Source organism: Lontra canadensis, unplaced genomic scaffold (assembly GCF_010015895.1).
Source record: "Lontra canadensis isolate GAN:19392208 unplaced genomic scaffold, GSC_riverotter_1.0 scaffold104, whole genome shotgun sequence".
Lineage (NCBI taxonomy): Eukaryota > Metazoa > Chordata > Mammalia > Carnivora > Mustelidae > Lontra > Lontra canadensis.
The window spans coordinates 4225611-4246035 of NW_022631098.1; positions in this window are offsets into that span (position 1 = coordinate 4225611).

The following is a 20425-nucleotide window of genomic DNA, read 5'->3' on the forward strand; positions in this document are numbered from 1 at the left end:
GCCTTACGAAGAAGAGGTGCTGCAGTGCCCTGCAGTGCTGTGCTCCTGTTCCCCAGGACCTGGCACTTTAGGAGGTTTCTCCTATGTGTGTGGCATTTCATCTGCTAGTGTTTCCTGGCCACTTTTTCCTTCAGTCTGTTCATCTGCAGAGGCTGTCTTTGCCTGCTGTGGGCAGTGTTTGGTCCCTGGCTGGGGTGGTGTGCGTGGTTTGAACAAGGGGCTTGCTGGGCTGCTTGTGAAATGAGAGCTGCTGCTGCAGCCAGGACTGGGGCTGTGTGGGCTGGACAGGAGTTTTAACATGGTGCACCTCAGACTTCTATGGGCCCTACTGCCACCTCTGCCACCCCTGGACCAAGGCCCCACAAAACGCAGGGGTGGGGAGAGACAGTTTTGGCCAGGTTTATGTGGGTCTTCTGGGGGAAGGGTCCTGCAGCTCTAGGACTGAGGCAAGGGTGACTGGAAAGCATGGATCTGCCAAAGAGGGGATGGAGGTTGGTGTAAGCCAGTTAGGTAGTAAGTACCTGCACAGTGCTGGTTCCTGTAGGTGGCCAGGTGTTTATGTTGAGGGGCAGGGGAGGGAAGTGGCACCTGCTAGCTCCTGTGTTCCTGCAGGGTCTCCCTGGGATCCCTGCCTCTGGGAACATGCTCTTAGATGAATACATGTCTCTATCTCCTGTATGCCTCAGGCATTTTTCAAACTGCTGCTTTTATCCTGGGTCTCCAAGGGCCATTTGTCATCCTGCCTCCTTCCAGAGCCCACCCCTCTGGTTTTTAAAATTCCAGGCTTTAGAACCTGCTGGTTGTAAGGAATGATGAAATTTGGCCGCTCTTGCTTCCAAAGCCAAATGTTATGGTGATTTTTCTTCACAGTGTGGGCTCCCAGTGTACTAGTCTGTTTATCTCTCCCCTCCCTGCCCCTGGCTCTCTCCTGGCTGCAGACATCTGGGGCTCTTTTAGCTCCCCAGAGTGTCTCCACCCTTCCTTCCTCCTTCCATGTGGCCTGTTTCTACCTTTAGCTGTGGAGTTTGCTCTGCCAGTCTTCAGGTTGTATTCTGGGTAATTTATGCTGACGTGAGTGTTATTTAGTTGTATCTATGGGATGAGGTGAGCTTCGAGTCCTCCTACTCTGCCATCTTCCCAGGCTTCCTCTAGAACATGTAGTTTTTATTTTCAGGTCTTATAATATTTTGTTAAATTTATCTCTAAGTATTTCATATTTTTAGAGCTATTGTAAAGGATAATTTTTCTATTACTTTTAAATTGATTGTTGCTAGCATATAGAAATGCAGTTCGTTTTTGTGTTTTGACCTTTTAGACTGTGACATTATTGAACTTAGTCATCAGTTCTGGTGGCTATTTTTAAGATTTTTTTGGATTGTCTATATACTTAATCATCTATGAACTAACTTATATGTCTTCATTTTTAACATTTATGCCTTTACTTTATTGCCTATTTCACTGGCTAGGATCTCTAAAACAATGTTGACTGAAAGTGGTAAGAGCAAATATCCTTTATTTTGTCCTGATCACAGGAGGAAAGGGTTTGATATTTCATCATTTATTGTGGCATTATCTGTAGATTGTTTCATAGATGCCCCCTATCAGATTGAGAACATTTCTTTCTATTTCCAGTTTGAAGAAAGTTTTATTTTTAAATCATGAGTAGATAGTGAATTTCAACAAATGCTTCTGGTATTTTCATCTTTTGAGATGATTACATAATTTCCTCCTTTATCTTTATTGTGGTAAATTATAGTTATTGTTTCTACCAACTGTAACCTAGTCTTATTTTCCTAAGATAAATCTCACTTCATCATGATTTATTATCTTATGTCTTATTAAATATTTTAAATGAACATTTCATATTTCCCTCAACTATGATTCAAGGCAATAAACCATAGTAATATTAGCAATACTTGTGGTATATTTACCAGTGAAAATGAGATATTTAATATCTTATTGTAGTTACAAATATCCTGGATATTGTTTATACTCAGTATTGCATTGATATTATACTGGTGGTTATTGGGCCTTCTGCTATGTCACATTACTTAAATTAGTTAAAAAAGAAGTACCTTTTATTGCAATATAATAAATATTTTTATATTTGATAACTGAACTTCAATACAATTTATTTTTTGTAATACTCTGTAATTTATCTTATACATTTATAGGAACTAAATAGAACTAAAAATGTCAAAGTCTCTATCTTAAAACATTTGGGACTAGATGGGATCACCTAGGGAGTTTACAGAGAGGATTAGAGAGTGGAGGACAGAATCCTATGCCGTGGAAATGAAATTTCAAAATTATGTATTTGCCTTGTCTTCAACATTTGGTATAGTTTTCTTCCTTTTAGATTTTTTTATTGTGGTAAAATACATACACCATAAAATTTACCATTTTAATGATTTTAAGTGTATGTTTAATGGTATTAAGTGCATTTATGTCAATGTGCAAACATCACACGATTCATTTCCAGAGCTCTTTTCAACTTCAACTGAGACTGTATACTTATTCTTTCCTTCTTCAGCCCCCAGTGTAGCTTTCAAGTAATTATTCCTAAAAATAAACATGATAAATTGGTACAAAGATCACATAATCAAATAACCAAAAAATGTCCATTTTTTAGCCTTGCCCTGTGGACATCTGGCTATGTTTCTTTGTTATATTTGGATTTGAAGGTTGGATCCTAACTCTTTTCAGTTCCTATATTTGCTTTCTCTTCTAGATTCAAGTTGCTTACAAATTGTTGTTGTTAGTGGCAATAGTGGTGGTGGTTGATGTGTATATTTTGGCCATCTATACATTGGTAAATTGGGCTGAAGAAATGCCCAAGGAGTGTTCCCTCACTGTGCTGAGATCCTTTGTAGTAAGAATCACACAAGCTTGAGGTACTCAGTAAAGCCAATACTCATAAGTTGGTTTTGGAAGGAATGCCTCAAGGATTGCTGGTCTCCCAGCAGATATCAAGAGCTCTAATGAAGGAAGAAACATCAGCTTGCTTGAAGGCAGTATAATCATTTTATTCTTTTCATGTCCCTGGAGGCACTTTGCACAATGCCTGGCCTATGCTTAATGTTCAGAAGCATGTTAAGTCAAAATGAATTAAACACACTCTAGGGACAATAGCTATTAGCTCTTTGGAAAAGCATGGTAACTTTCTCAGATTTGTTTTGTATTTCCTTATAGCAATAATACTCAAAACTCTTAAAACAAGAGGATTTGTATACTAGTCCCTAGGAATAGCAAGAGAACAGTGAAATTGCATTTCACTCTTTAGCCAGTATTGAATGAAGATGAATATCAAGGAAGAAGTGAATGCTGGTAGAGTTTAAATTGGTAGGTCAAAAAGATGTAAAAATATAGGAAACTAGTAGGATTAGACACGTTGCTAAGAACATATTCTCTAACTGTTCTTATTCATACCATGATAAATATGTTGAAGGGGCAGGGCCTTAGCCCTAGAGCCAGCCACTAGAAATCTCCTTCAAAGTAAGATGCTGATGCATTAATCAATCCCCTTCAAGTGGGCCTCCTTAATCTTATTTTTAAGGTTATGAGACCTTCTGAAATAACCTGCTGTTTTCCAGATCTGCCATGTTTTTGACACTGTACCCACATATTCTGTTTTAAAACTTTAGGGGTGCCTGGGTGGCTCAGTGGGTTAAAGCCTCTGCCTTCAGCTCGGGTCATGATCCCAGGGTGCTGGGATCGAGCCCCGCATCAGGCTCTCTGCACAGCAGGGAGCCTGTTTCCCCCCACCCCCGCCCCACCTGCCTCTCTGCCTACTTGTGATCTCTGTCTGTCAAATAAATAAGTAGAATCTTAAAAAAAATAACTTTAATTGGTATATTTAGAAATCATTACCCAGCCATTAGCGAGTATGTATGGTCGATTTTTGTTATTGGTGGTAGTTATGGTCTATGACGTCACAGTAGCACTTTTTCTCTTTTACCATTTTTTTTAAAGTTACTGAAATATAATTGACCACAGTGTTGTATTAGTTTCAGGTATGCAACATACTGATTTGACAATTCTGTACGTTATTCAGTGATTACCACTGTAAGTGTTGTCATCATCTGTCACCATAAAATGTTATTAAAATATTATTGATCATATTCCCGATGCTGTATTTTCACCTCTATGATTTACTTATGTTACAACTGGAAGTTTGTATCTATTAATCTCCTTTATCTATTTTGTCTACCACTACCCGCCTCCACTCAAAAACATGTAGTGAATACCGAATCATTGATCCAGGGAGAAATACAAGGATAAGTTCCTGTAAGCTTCCGATCATGATATTTTTATCAACTGATCAACAGTACGTAAGCTCATTTTATGTGTATTCTGTTTAAAAACACCTTATTCAATATAAACGGCTGATTCATTAACACTGGGCTTAATGCCAAAAGCACTATAATTCATACTTGAGTTACACTCTGGCACACCAGAGAGCACTTGGGGGCATTATGGTTGGAAGCCATTTTAGATAGAAAACCACCATCAGAAAGCACAAAATTGCAAAAATGTGACACTAAATAGATTCTAAAAAAGATACCTATATAGTATATGAGAGCTGAAACAAAAAGGTTGGCTATCACCTTGTTCGACCTCAATTGAGAATGTGCACATTGGGCAATTTAAAGTTTTCACTGCTATGTGAGTGTCCAAAAATGACTGCAAAAGCACCATGAGTATTGATTTTGGCATTTCAAATAAATTTTAGTGAGTAGGTGAATTCACAGATATGAAATCTACAAATAATGAGGATCAACTAAGTTTTTCTGAAGCACACAAGAATTTACAAATATTGAGCACATTCTAGGCAAAAGAAACCAACCCTCAACTATCAAGGGATCAGGATCCTACAGATTATACCATATGTCTACACCATAATTGAAGTATAAACTAACCTTTCCCTCCAAAAAACTTAGAAAATACTTAGAACTAAATAGTGATAAAATAATATGATTCAAAATGTGTGATATAGCTAAAGGAGTGGATATTAAGAATTTTGTAGCTTTGAATGTTTTTATCAAAAAAGAAGAAAGAGTGAAATTTAATGAGCTAATAGTAAAACTGAAGTTAGAAAAGGAACAATAGAACCAATCTAAGAAAATAAAAGTAACGAGATAATAAAAGCAGAAAGTAGAAAACAGAAAATAAAAATGCCATTATTTAGATCAATATTGCCAAAAATTAACAGACACACCTTGGTGAAACTGATCATGAAAAAAGGTAAAAGAAACTCGTAGGAATGAAAAGTGTTCATAATACATTACTGCAGAGTTAGCTAGAGAATAATATCTTTACATTTTGCCCATAAAATTTAAACATATACAAAATGAACATACTCCTCAAGGAGAAATAGAAAACTTAAAAAGTCCTATAATTTAAAAAAACCTCCATCAGTAATTGACAGTCTTCCTAGAATAAAAAGAGTTTGAAATGATTTTATAGGTGATTTCCACCAAACTCTAAGGAACAGATCATTTCAGTCTTATAGAAAATCTTCAGAACAGTGGGGAAAAAAACAACAGAAAAAATTTCCCAACTCATTTTATAATATTAAATAACCTTTATAATCATAATAACCAACTCTGGACAAAGAGAATAAATTAAATAAAATACCAATAAATAAATTGAATAAGTGAAATAAAATACCAATCCACTTTCTTTCCCCTCTAGAAAATTAGAATTCTGTTTACCTTTACTTCTTATATCTGCTAAGACCCCTTCTCTACTTTAGAGTTCACTAGTATTGATACAATGATTTTTGCCTGCAAGATTTCTGAGTTCCTTGGTTTAATCCACTGCGGAATTTGAAATCACTGGGAGTGGTGGATGATTCCTTGCAATCTCTATATCTACCTCACCCATGTTATTCTATCCTTTTCAACATGGAGATAATTTTCCCTGAAAAGGCAGAAGTAAAACAGAAATTGCACTCTATTTTTCCTTTGTTATCCATTAACATTACACCATCATTCTTAAGTTAATGCCTGAAATTATTATTATTATTAATAACCCATAACTTAATAAATTCCGAAGTGTGATCACATACTTGGCATGGAATAGTTATTGCAATTTAACAAAGAAATATCCTGGATAAAACTTGAACCAAAACCAAATAGGACAGATGGTTTCACTCATTTATTCAACAACTATTTATTGATTATCTGTTATATGTCAGGAATTAATGCTAGGCACTACGGACAAAAAGTTGTATGGTCCTGACCTAGAAGAGTTCACAATTTAGGAGGTGGGAAGGGGGTGGGACAGGGAGTGGGAGAGGTGGGATAATCATTAGGCATTTTAATACCAGAACAGAAAGTGGTGATTGTCAGGAGGCAGAATGAACCATAAAAAAAGGATTTATTTTCCTTCATTATGGACCAGGGAGTAATATACAGAGAATATATCTCAATTTTAACAAAACACCTTGGTTTCTTCTAACCTAACACAGCTCTTCAGTTAATTATTCTGGTGAGCAAAACTGAAAAAACATGGACTGACTGATAACACAGTGAGGTAAAATTTAGAGTTTGTTCCATTTCAAAAGGGTATTTAATAACTAGGTATTAACATGAAATGGTGTCTTTCATGGTGCTATGGGATCCTGTTCATGACTGTCCTCTTCAGTAAACCTAGAGAAGATGTGGAAGGCATGCTCATTGAATCTACAGAAGATGCAAACCTTGCTGGGGGGAGCTAGGGTGAGCAAGGACACTTAGATTTAAAGCCATCCTAAAAAGTTAAAACAATGTGCTTAAAGCAGATGAAATATTATACAGAAAAAACACATAAAAATTTGATTGCATGTTATAGGAAGAAGACTTGAATAAACAGTAGTTCCTAGGACAAAATCTGGAAGTTTTAGTTGACCTCAAGCTCAGTTTTAGCCAGTAGTTTGATATAGCTAGTAAAAAGTGCATGCATTCTTACGCTATGCTGGAAAAGTATACCATGAAGATATGCTTCTATATACTGCTAATTTAGCTAATACCAAGCTATATTAAAATGATTTGTTTAGTGTTTTGCCCATTAGATTGTGAAATATTTGAACATAGGGATTATAAATTGTTTATTTATATATTCCCAGGATTTAGCTCAATTCTTGGAATATAGCAAATGTTCAGGAAATAGCTGTTGAATGACTAATGAATAATTGTGTGTAGAGGCTTCCCTGAGCATTTTAATGTAATTAACTCATTTTATCTTCCCAATACACCTATTGAAGAAAGTTTTCTTAGTATTTCCATTTTATAGACGAGGAACCTGAGGCCTCAGTACGTGGTTTATGAAAAATAGCGGACATAGAAAAGCAATACACAAAATCTTTCAAAATCCCAGTATAGAAAGTAGTTCCAAAATTTCTTTTCAAGGTTTTTTTCAGGAAACAACTTGTTCACGGTCACATGCCTGAGTGGTAGAGCTGAGGGTTATGTAGTGTCTACATAATAGTATGCTATTCGACTATATAGCTTAGATCATAGTAAGGTCCAAGGGTTTATGGAGATACTTGTCCTTCTTCCCTTCCTCTTTCCTTCCCTCCCTTTCCTTACCCTCTTATGAAATAAAAAAGATTTAAATTGGCTTATAAAAATAAATGTAACAAAATGGAAAAAAAAAAAGGAGAAATTCCAGCTAAGAGAAAAGAAGGGTAGGTAAATAAGTTGGAGCCATGGTAAGGCTAGGACACAAAACATATATAATGAGGTCCTATCTCCATGAACTTCTTTGTGACTATCTTTATAGCTCCCTTCTTTTACCTTCTGTTGCATTTCTTGTCTACATGATGCATTTGGCACTTAATCATGGACTTCTAGCAACTGTATGAGTACAACTTTTACTCCTCAGTAAGATTGTATACGTCTAGAGGTAAGGACCTGGTCATATTATCTTTAATATTCATTTGGCCCCTTATATAATGCTAGATTCATAGTAGATTCTGTATAAGTAACCTCTGCATTGAAAGAATTTTCAATTGTTGGGATTAGTATCTACTTCTGAACTTTTCCCAAATCCTTTCTTCCTTTCTTTCTCTTTTTCTTTCTGGAACCCCAGGCAGAATTAACCATTCTTCCTCAGTGTTCCTGCAGAAGGTAATTTTCTTTATATGTCTACTCTAAAACTTTGATTTACTATTTATATGTTGCCACCTGTAGATTGTGATCTATTTCTGGACATCACTTATGCTCATTTTCCACTCTGAAGTCAATTACTAGTAAGTGTTAAGATTCAGTAAATAAATATGGGGAGGAATGAAGGAAGAGAGGAATAGAGGAAGGGGTTTTTTTTTCCCCTTTTGTCCATTTGACTGCTTGCTGGTCATTACCAGAAAGACAGTAGGAGAAAAGACTTAGATGACAAAACTGCATCTTGAAAGAGTCTTAATGAGGAGAAAATAGTTGAAATTACTTGCTATAATGAGATTTAGGAATTTGTCTTTTGCTTTTCCATGCTTCCTTTCTATGAATAAAGAGCCTAGTAGTTATGAGTCTGAAACCATACTATTTGGATTCAGATGCTGGCACTACTACTGCATAGCCATATGACCTTGGGAAAGGAATTCACTTCTCTGTTTCCCAGCCTCATCACGTATAGAATGGGTTTGATAAAATTACCTACCTCATAGTGTTGTAGTTTGAATTGACTGAATTTGTGTAGCTAGAAATAATTTAGAGTGGTGCCAGAAACATATATATATATAGTACTAAGGAAATGTTTGCTATTATTATGATCTCTGCTTTTGTAAGACTGTATTTCTTGTCTGGTATTGCAAAGTTTGGAGTGCCAGCTACTACTAAAGCATCAGTGGCCTTTTAGTAGTGGACACACTCCAGGACTCACTCTTAGCCAGGGCACTCTACTCCCCAGAACAATGCTGGCTACAAAAGCAATGCTCACAGAAGATAATGAAGTACCATATGATTGCAAAGTCAAGAATGTGTAACCCCCAGAAACACCCGAAGAAACTTGGTTTAGATTTTTCTTATGCTCAAGGGCATAATTGATATGTAGCAGGCAAAGGTCCAACTAATGGGTGGCCCCAGCTATGGAGAGGAGATCCTGGGGATGAGAGGATGGTCCCACCAAACACCCTGACTCAGCTGTGACATTCCTGACAGCTGGACTTAGGAACTGGCTCCAGGATATGAGTCCAAGTTTACAAATTCCTTAAATTAAAAGACATGGAACAGAGGCAACTGAAGCCGGCTGCATTTTTATTCTTAGAACAATAGCTTTACATGGCATAGTCTTTTGAGGTCTGCAAATACAAACATTATCTCATTAATTCACCTGTGGGAAATAAAGGGCAGATATCTTTATTAAAAATGTGTAATATAAAAATAAGTATTAAGGGGAAGATACAAATTCACTTATCACTTCCAAAGTCATTTCTAATCTTTCTTTTCCTATCCATTGGAGTACAGTTTTCTTAAAGAGAGAACACCCTGGGTCCAGGGGTAGAGAAACAAATTTGAGCAAATGGAATTACTGAAAAGATCTTCTTGGGGGGTCCTCTAGGAAAGAAGAGCATTAGTGGTATCAGAAACATGACTCAAATGTTTGAATTTGACTATATACACTCAGCCTAGCCAGAAGGTCATGAGAGACACAACTCTTCCAATCCTATGGTTTGCTGCTTCAACTTTATCCTAAACTCTGATTAGAATCTACTCCAGATTGCCATTTGCCCAAGCTGTCCAGCTTTGCTCAATCTAGATACTCCCAGTAGGAAGTGGTAGCTGATGGGCAAATAGGGCAGTTAAATTCAGTTCAACACTTATTTATCGAGCCCCTAATAATACAAATTACACGAATGTGCTAATCTATGTGAATGAACTAGGTTCGGGAGATACAAAGACATTAAGGTATTCCTGCCTTCAAAGAGCTCACAATTTAATGAGACACACTTACATAAAACTATGTATAAGGGCTAGGCTGCAGGGTGTCTAATAAGAGACATTAAAAAAATGGATTATGAGGGCACAGAGAAAGTGTTTATTTTTGGTGAGACAAGATAAATGCCCTGACATACAGTATCTCATTTAATCCTGTGAAGTCGTCAACATGGAAACTGATTATCCTCATTTGAGAGATGGAGTGAGTAATGGAGCCTGGACAAGTTGCCCAAAGTTACATAGGAAATAAGTGAACACTTAGACTGGAACTCATGTCTTCAGGAGCTGACACTTGTATTCTGTTCAGCATGTTTCACTGATGATACTAATCTGATTGGGGACTTGTAAACTCCTGTTGTAGGGCTCCTGAAACCCCACTGTTCCATGGGAAGCCAATGCCCTGTTCTCAGACAGGTCAGGCCTACCCTGATGTTACTTATGGTGGGAATTGGGACATCTCGGTGGACTCCTACAGCTGATTAGTAAGGCCATAGAAGGGAACGATACATCTGTAATTGGAACACACTTGATAAGAAAGAGGCATAGAATCCCAGGAATCAGTCCAGGAGTGGGTTCTGCTTCTTGCTCTCAAGTAGCGTTTCTGCATCTGCAAGTGCTGGTGAGACCCCCAGCACCGCGGCAGCCTGAGAAATGCTTTTCTCAGTGAGAACAAAGGAGTGCCGCTGAACTGTGCGCCTGTTCCAGAACCATCATTCTGCACACTCTTTATTTGCAACACTCACCTTGGGAAGCTAATGCTTCTAAGTGATGCCTAGGCAGGCTGCCAGTTGTTTTTGCTTATCATTAATGTGTGCTTCTGATCTGGTTTCCATGGTTACAGGAAACTCCAGAGTTGGCTTTCACTCAAATCAGGGGACCCATCTTTTATCCATGGTGAATGCTGCACTCTGATCTAGCATTCCAGTCTGGTTCCATCCATCCATGCAGGGGCCCACTTCCCTGTGCATTGTAGTGTACAAGTGCAGGGCTTTCAGTAAGGGAGTCTTATTTTTTTTTTAATGTTTTATGGTGTTCTTTTGTAATTAAATAAAATGTTACTACCTGGAAGGAAAGCAGAATATTTACTCCTCATAGGAGCTGAGGATCTGCCTCAGCTAAGGGCCATTTGCCTCAAATGAGCACATTACCTCCATGGGGAAAATTAGTTTTCTTTGCATTTCTCCTCCAAAATCATCAGAATTCAACAGAATTACTCTTCTTCATCACTACATAGTGGGGGATCCCAAATGTCATGATTGGTCTCAACTTGGTCTATGATTACCTAAGGCAGAATCACCACCAGCCTGTGAAATTACTTCCCATGTTAACAGGTTGACCTTTGGAATGGCCAGTCTACAGAAAAGTGCCTGGAGGAGCCTTAGCCCATTCTCCTGCTCTGTTGCCCAACTGCCTCTGCCTGTAATAAATTAGACATTCAGAGGGCACCAGCTAAGATGCGTGAGTTTTAGAACAGGCATACGCTTCACGCATCTAGAATCAGCTACCCCCTCTGCCCCCTCTGTTTGAGCTACTCAGACAGGAAGTTGGAGGTTGTTGGTAGAGCCACTAATGTACTCCCTGCCGCCTTCCAAATCTGCCCTTGGCATTAATTTTCAGTGATTTCATCTGCACACACGTGTTGGGCAGGGCAGGTGAAGGAGCCACTTAGAATGGTTGGTCCTAGCCCTTACCACCGACCTTTTGGCTACAAAAGATAGCAAAATCATTCTCATCATACATATTATTTTGATTCATTGCTGTTTGCAGTGGCTTCATTTTGTTCTTTCTGGGAAGGATTACAGAGAATTCTTTTACCCTGGGTCTTTAAAATAGGAACCCTTTATTCGGCTCCCCTAAAACCGAGGCAGCAGGCAGCTCTGGCAGTGCCCCAGAGCAAATAATGACTCGGTATTTCAATATTCATTCTGAGCACTGTCTGTTCCCCTGGGCAGCCAGGCACGTGGCCCTCTGGAAATCAAACAGCAATAAAATCCAGTTTGAGCTGGTCAAAGTTAAGACATTTCAGGGAATTTGGGTTTGTTTTTTCTACAAGCATAAATCTGACCACACCGCTGTCTGTATCTTCTCCTCAAGGACAACAAGTAAAGTTGCCTATTCAGGAAGGGATCTGACTTAAGAAAAACGGTTCAAATTAACTGTCTGCTTGCTTGACAACCAAGATGTTCCCCATAGCCAGAGTCACAGTAAGGATACCTAATCAATTCTTATTTGCCTGCAGCTTGACTTCAGTTGGGGAAAGTTTAATTTAGTGCTTATGTGGGTGGGCATGTGCAAATTTGCAGAATAACTCGCATTAACTGTTTATTTACTTGTCCTTTGGAATTTGGCATGCAGCCTGGCAGCCAGTCACTAGCCAACACTTAGCAAAAGTGGGGAATAAGGAAAGTTTATTTTAGACTACCCTACTGCCTTGTTCTCCTCCTTCTTTCCACATCTGTGGCATCCCCTCCCTCAGATGCCTGAGCTATTATGTTCTCTCCACACCTCTCCCCTCCCCACCCCCCGCCAAAAAATTTGCTTTGGAAAGAATCTGAATAACTCATTTGTTCTAAGTTATGAGACATCCTCTCAGTGGGACAATAATGTATTTATTATTCAGCAATACTAGAAAATGAGGCATAAATAGAATATGTACATAAATAAAATTTCCAGATAAATGAAAATTATATGTTTTAAGTGCCAATTAAAAAAATGAATTGCCTTGGGTGGAAGCATTTAAAAATGCATTACATGTATCCCTGCCTTCATATGCTGAAGGCATTATAAATAATTGACTAATTGTGCAGCATTTTACACCTTACATAGTGCTTTCAAATACTTTTTCTCATTGATTTTTAGAATTTTTAAAGGAAGACATTGAGCTCATATTTGTAGTGTGGCAATCATTGTCTCAAGTACAAGTTACTATACTGTAATTCACACTACAGTGTGATACAGTGATGCCTTTCATGCCCATTTACGAGTGTACATCAAGTACCCCTTCTTAAGGTTCTTCATTTGTTTGCAACCCTTTCTGGGTCTTTGTGCCTCCCACCTCTGCAGACACGGTTCCTATTTCTCACTGCTGGAGAAGCTCTATCCTGCAGTTTGAACCATCCAATCTGGTTTACTGTTCTTCCTCTAACTAACTGCTTCTAACCTCTCGTGGGCTGGAAAACCAGATGATTAGCCTTTTAGAATAGTGTCTTCAATTAAGACACTCGACAGACAATCCATTCTTTTATGTCATTTTTGCTTTCAGAATGGCTTTATTTCTGAGATAGAAAGCTTTAAAACTCTCCTGTCTTACCACATTTTCTGAGACTACAACCCTACTCTGCTTATTCAGATTGGATCTCACTGTGAGCCAAGCCTAGGACGCTTTCCTTAGGATCCCCATGTCTCTTCACTTCTGAGGAAGTCTGGTGATCAGTTTCCTCCCATCCTACTCTTAGGCTGCTGAACATTCCCAGAGAAATTCAGGAAAACAAGTTGGATAGCACATTATAATTTTTAAAAATATTTATTTTAGAGAGACAGAGAGTGAGAGAGAGAGCGTGAGGGGAGGGGCAGAGGAAGAGGGAGAGAATCTTCAAGCAGATTCCCAACTGAGCACAGAGTCTGACTTGGGGCTTGATGCCATGACCATGAGATCATGACCTGAGCCTAAACCAGTAGTCGGTCACTCAGCTGATTGAGCCACCCAGGCGCCCTACATATTATAATTTTAAAACTTTGTTAAAGTAATACATTATTTATAGAAATTTAGATGGATTTTGAAATGGTCCCTTCCTCAGTAAAGGAGATAAGTCACTAACCACCCATGATCTTGTTCTCTAACGCAAGCTCTGTCTGGCAGTTTGGGGTGTTTCTCTCTAGTCCTTTTTCTGTGTGTGTATGCACAAATGGGTTTGTGTTCATTTAGATCATACTTTTAATTTCGCATTCTTTGTACACTTCTGCTTATATCATTGGCATATTCCGTTGTCACTGTATACTTTTAGCGGCCATAATATTTAATGATCATGGAATATTGTGTGAAATCATTGTATCATAAATATTTTCAATTTTTTAAAGATTTATTTAATTTTTTGAGAGAGAAGGAGAGTGTGGGGCAGAGGGGCAGAGGGAGAGAGAGAGTCTTAGACTCCATGCTGAATGCAGATCCTGATTCAGGGCTCAATCTTATAACCCTGAGATCACAACCTGCGCTGAAACCAAAAGTCCAATGTTTAACTGACTGTGTCACCCCAGCACCCCAAAGATTTTCAGTGTTAGTCATGATTCTGCCATTAGATATTTGGCTTCTTTTCCTTATTATGGTTTATGATATTGTAACACTGCAAAAAAAACCCCTTTTATATTTACTCATTTTCTCTCATTCATTAAGATTATTTCCTAATTAATTCCTAGAGTTAGAATTACTGATCAAATGGAAAGAGCATTTTCCATTCTTTCCTTCTTCACTTACATTACCTTTTTCTATTAACTATGCTCACTACTCAAGCACTTATCTTGTGTCTGCTTTGTGTCAGGCATCGGGAGACCCAGAGGAATAAGACATGGTCCCTAGCCTCAAGGCAACCTCAGTTCAGTTATTCTGTGGTTGGTGCCACAATGCGGTATTTGGTGTACTAGTGACACATAGGAGAGAATGACTAACTCTTGGCAGAGGAGACCAGATGTTTGCATTAAATTTTGAAGAGAGAGCAGGAATTCACCAGACAAGGGCATAGATCCCAGAGAAGCATGTTGTGCTCAGAAAACTGCAAGTAGTTTGTTTTCATTTGAACATAGTGGAGAACTGGTAAAATAACACCTGCTACAATTTATTGTAAGCTAGGTATCAAGTACTTGTTGAATGTTTTTTAGTGTGGTATATATTATTAGCCCCATTTTGCAGAGGAAGATTACTTCCTTACTGATAACTGATAAGTAGTGGCATGTGTATTTGAATGCAGATCCTCCTGACTGTGTAGCCAGTGCCCCTAATCATTGTATTTTACTGTCAGCTAGATACAAAGCAGAGCATTATAGGAGCCAAGATAAGGAGAGACCAGCTCATAGAGGTCTTTGTAATTTATGCTGAAGACTATGGCTTTTTTTTTTTCTTTTGTCAGAGAGAGAGAGAGAGAGGGAGAGAGCAAGCACAGGAAAACAGAGTGGCAGGCAGAGGCAGAGGGAGAAGCAGGCTCCCTGCCGAGCAAGGAGCCCGATGTGGGACTCGGTCCCAGGACGCTGGGATCATGACCTGAGCTGAAGGCAGCCGCTTAACCAACTGAGCCACCCAGGCGTCCCTGGCTTTTTATTCTTAATGGAGCTAGACTGGAAATTCCCTCTTGTGTGCTCACATAAGACCTATATATACTTAAAAATTTTTTTTTTAATTTTTTATTTCTTTTCAGCACAACAGTATTCATTGTTTTTGCACCACACCCAGTGCTCCATGCAATACATGCCCTTCATAATACCCACCACCTGGTTCCCCCAACCTCCCACCCCTGCCCCTTCAAGACCCTCAGGTTGCTTTTCAGAGTCCATAGTCTCTCATGGTTCACCTCCCCTTCCAATTTCCCTGCACTCCCTTTTCCTCTCCATCTCCCCTTGTCCTCCATGTTATCCTCCTTTGTTATGCTCCACAAATAAGTGAAACCATATGATAATTGACTCTCTCTGCTTGACTAATTTCACTCAGCACAATCTCTTCCAGTCCCATCCATGTTGCTACAAAAGTTGGGTATTCATCCTTTCTGATGGAGGCATAATACTCCATAGTGTATATGGACCACATCTTCCTTATCCATTCATCTGTTGAAGGGCATCTTGGTTCTTTCCATAGTTTGGCAACCGTGGCCATTGCTGCTATAAACATTGGGGGTACAGATGGCCCTTCTTTTCACTCCATCTGTATCTTTGGGGTAAATACCCAGTAGTGCAATTGCAGGGTCATAGGGAAGCTCTATTTTTTATTTCTTGAGGAATCTCCACACTGTTTTCCAAAGTGGCTGCACCAACTTGCATTCCCACAGACACATGAAAAAATGTTCATCATCACTAGCCATCAGGGAGATTCAAATTAAAACCACATTGAGATACCACCTATATATACTTTTATCATAGCACTTTTATACTTACTTATAGTATTTGTTTGCAAGAATGTATTCTCCATTAACCTGAGGTTTTCTAGTGGAAAGACTGTCTCTTATTTATATTTGTCTTCTCAATAACCAGCTCAGTGCCCAGCAAAACGCAGAGATGAAATCAATGTGAATGAATGATTGAATGGATTTGGGAATTTTTAAGTTTTGTTCATTGATATGCTGCAGCAGGCTCTTTCTGGCTTGCAATTGCCAGTCATTATGTTTTCAGGAATTATCTGAGCTTGTTAAGCACACAATTATTAAAAATTAAAGCATATAAATTTACAACTAAATGCATAATATCAAAACAAAGTTCATAAATTGTCAAAACCCATAACTTCTTAATTATTTTACAGTATTTTACTATCACATATGGTCTTGAGGTTATTTCATCTCTTGCCTCTGAATGGAAATCTTCTGTAGCAGTGAGCTTCTCTTCCAACTCTGCATTCACATCGGTCACTGAAAATTGGTCATGGTGCTGACCTCCTCTTCTTTTGTGAAACTCCTCCTTAGCTTTTGTGATATTCATTGTGCAAATTTCCCTGTTTCTCTGCTTATTTTCTTTCTTTTGCTTGTTCCTATCTTCCTGTCTTTTAGAAGTTCTTTCTTTGGCCCCCTTAAATCATACTTTTAGTGATTTCACCTACTTCTCTGTAGAAAAGACTTTCTCGTTTCTATCTCCAGCCTGAGCTTCTCCTTTGGACTCTGAATGCATATCTCATTTCCAACTATCTGCTGGTATCTTGACCTAGACATTCTAGAATAAGTCACAAACTGCACCCATTACATTCCTGACACATGCCCACCCCAACTCCTCCTCGTGGCCATTCTGACTTCCATGATTATGTTGAGGGCAACCCCTTCATTTTATTTAGTTACTGGGGCTTGAGTACTTAAAGTTTTCTTTGTTTGCTTCCTCTCATTTCCCCTGACATTTTTCTTAAAATTTTTGACTGATAGCAGTCTTCTTTGTGTCTCCTTCCTACTGATAGTTGTATAATGGAGATAGCTTGATCATGTCCTGCTTTGTACTACACTTATTTATGTGCTTGTCTTATACTTCTTAGTGAGTCTTTTAAAAGGCAGGAACTAATTTTTAGGCTTCTTGTTATTTCTTAGAGCATCTAGTAGTATTATATATAGTAAATGCTTTATCTTTATTCATCGAACTTAATTGAGTGAAAGTCTGAGGGAATTCTCTTATGAATAAATTGTATGGACTTTATGAATATATTTTGGTGCCTTAAAGGATTTTTTTTTTTTACTAAATTCAAGTTCTCTCCTAAAGCTTGAGTAATTGAGATTGGCAGAGAAATAACTTCAAAATCAGAATTTGTAAGTAGAGTAGGCTGAGTTGTGCTTCCTCCCAAAGATGTTTACATCCTAATCCCCAGAACATATTACCTTATGTGGGCAACGGAGACTTTAGAAATGTGATGTTAATGATCTTGAGATGGGGAGGTTACCCTGGCTTATCATTGTATCCAATATGATCACAAGGGTCCTTATAAGAGGGAAGAAAGAGGTCCAGAGTCAGAGAAGGAGATCTGATGACAGAAGCAAAAGTTGAGGTAATGTGGAGGCAGGAGCCAGAGAATGCAGGGATCTTCCAGAAGCTGTAAAAGACAAGAAGACAGATTCTCCCCTAGAGCCTGCAGAAGGAACACAGGTTGGCTGACACCTTGATTTTAACACACTGAGACTAATTTTGGACTTTCAGACTTTTAGACCTTAAGAAATAGAGTTGTGTGGTTTTAAGCCTCTAACTTTGTGGTAATTTCTTTCGGTAGCAATAGGAAATTAATACAGGGGATTTTGCTGGAATGTACATTTTAATATTAGACAAAGCAAGGAATCAATTCTTAATTGTGGAATTTCAAGTATCTGTAAGCTGGTTGGAGGAGGTAGGCTTTGGCCAAAACATCAAGAGATTATGAGACTGTTTGGCCCCATCACATGTAAGCACTAGTGAGGCCTCCAAGGCAGAAAGTTTTGAATGTACATTGGTGTTCAGGTCAGGGAAAAAGTCATCATAACCCCAGGGGTCAAATTAGCCTTCAGAGAATGAGATATCAGAGAGCTAGAGGCTTCCCAGAAAGTACACTTTACTTTAGGGATGAAGACAGCAGAGACTAAAGTGTGTGAAGTTAGGGCTCTGATGCAACCCCCATGACTGATCAGGGGCCAGAGGTCACATTGCTTCTGTCCTCATTCAGCTTTCTTTCCTCTCTCCTACATCTGAGTCACCCGTACATTCAAACCATCGGTGAAAAATTTCACCTTCCATTCTTAAACAGGATTTTGGGCTAATGTGATCATGTGCATTAGTTATCTGTTGCTGCGTAACAATAACCCCAAAACCTAGTGACTCAATTTATTATTTCTCACAATTTATTATTATGAGAACACACTTATTATTTCTCATAATTCCATCAGTCAGAACTCAGACATGGTTTGGCTTATTGTGTCTGGTTCATAGTCTCCCATGTCACAGTCAAGGTATTGGCTGGGTGCACAGTCATCTGAATGCCGATTGGGGCTGGACCACCCACTTTCAAGATTGAACTTGGTACTGGCTGCTGGTGTGAGGCCTCTGTTCTCTCCTTAGGGTTGCTTGAGTATCCTTGTAACATGGTGGCATGTTTTTCCTAGATCATGAAATCCAAGAGAAAGAGAGAAATAGGCAAAAGCCTTCCTTTTTGTAGTCTAGACTCAGAATTTGCATAGCATGACTTGCATTGTATTTGATTTATTAGAAGTGATTCACCAAGTCTGGCTTGCATTCAAGGGGTGTAGGATTAGATTCCACCTTTTAAGGGAAGAGTGTTAAGGAATTTTTGGACATATTTTAAGACTACTCCATCATGCCTTAAAAGCATAATAGCTAGAGCAATTGTCAATAAACATATACATGGCATTTTGCATTTCATGATGAATTTTTTATACACTATCTCATTTAACCTCAAAAAGCTTTGCAAAGGAGGTAATATATTTAAGTGGCCCAGTTTTATAGAGAACAAAAGTGAAATTTAGAGATCTTAAGCTTGCCAAATCTAGTCTTTGTAGCTTCAAAACTAATGCTCCATTTTATCTTCCACTTTGACTTTTTGTTTCCCAGTACCAGTGGGTCCTTAGGAAGTAAACATAAGAAGGATATAGAATATGTCTCTTTTTATTCATATACTTTTGTAGCTCATTAAGAAGAAGCATATATTAAAATGTAATACTTTCTGTGAAAAGGTCAACATACATTTGAACCTTCAGTCCACTTCCCAACTTTACTTCCTCTTGTTCTCCTGACCTTCAGTGAATAGACGCTCCAGTGTGATCATCATACAGAGTCTTGCAACAGCTGTCAACTGCTGTCTTCATCCCTAAAGTAAAGAATACTTTCTGGGAAGCATCTAGTTCTCTGATTACTCATTCTCTGAAGGCTATTTTGGCTGTTTTGCTCAGGGCTGTCAGAAGACAAGGAGTATAGTAATTAAAAGGGCAGAGGCTCAATGTGAGAAAAGAATCCATCAAAATCCTTGAGGAGAACTCAGGCAGCAACCTCTTTGGCCTCAGCCGCAGCAACTTCTTCCTGGGAACATCACCAAAGGCAAGGGAAGCAAGGGCAAAAATGAACTATTGGGATTTCATCAAGATCGAAAGCTTTTGTACAGCAAAGGAAACAGTTAACAAAACCAAAAGACAACTGACAGAATGGGAGAAGATATTTGCAAACGACATATCAGATAAAAGGCTAGTATCCAAATCTATAAAGAGCTTAGCAAACTCAACACCCAAAGAACAAATAATCCAATCAAGAAATGGGCAGAAGACATGAACAGACATTTCTGCAAAGAAGACATTCAGATGGCCAACAGACACATGAAAAAGTGCTCCACATCACTTGGCATCAGAGAAATACAAATCAAAACCATAATGAGATACCACCTCACACCAGTCAGAATGGCTAAAATTAACAAGTCAGGAAATGACAGATGCTGGCGAGGATGCGGAGAAAGGGGAACCCTCCTACACTGCTGGTGGGAATGCAAGCTGGTGCAACCACTCTGGAAAACAGCATGGAGGTTCCTCAAAATGTTGAAAATAGAGCTACCCTATGACCCAGCAATTGCACTACTGGGTATTTACCCTAAAGATACAAACGTAGTGATCCGAAGGAGCGCATGCACCTGAATGTTTATAGCAGCAATGTCCACAATAGCCAAACTATGGAAAGAACCTAGATGTTCATCAACAGATGAATGGATAAAGAAGATGTGGTATATATACACAATGGAATACTATGCAGCCATCAAAAGAAATGAAATCTTGCCATTTGCAACGACGTGGATGGAACTAGAGGGTATTATGCTTAGC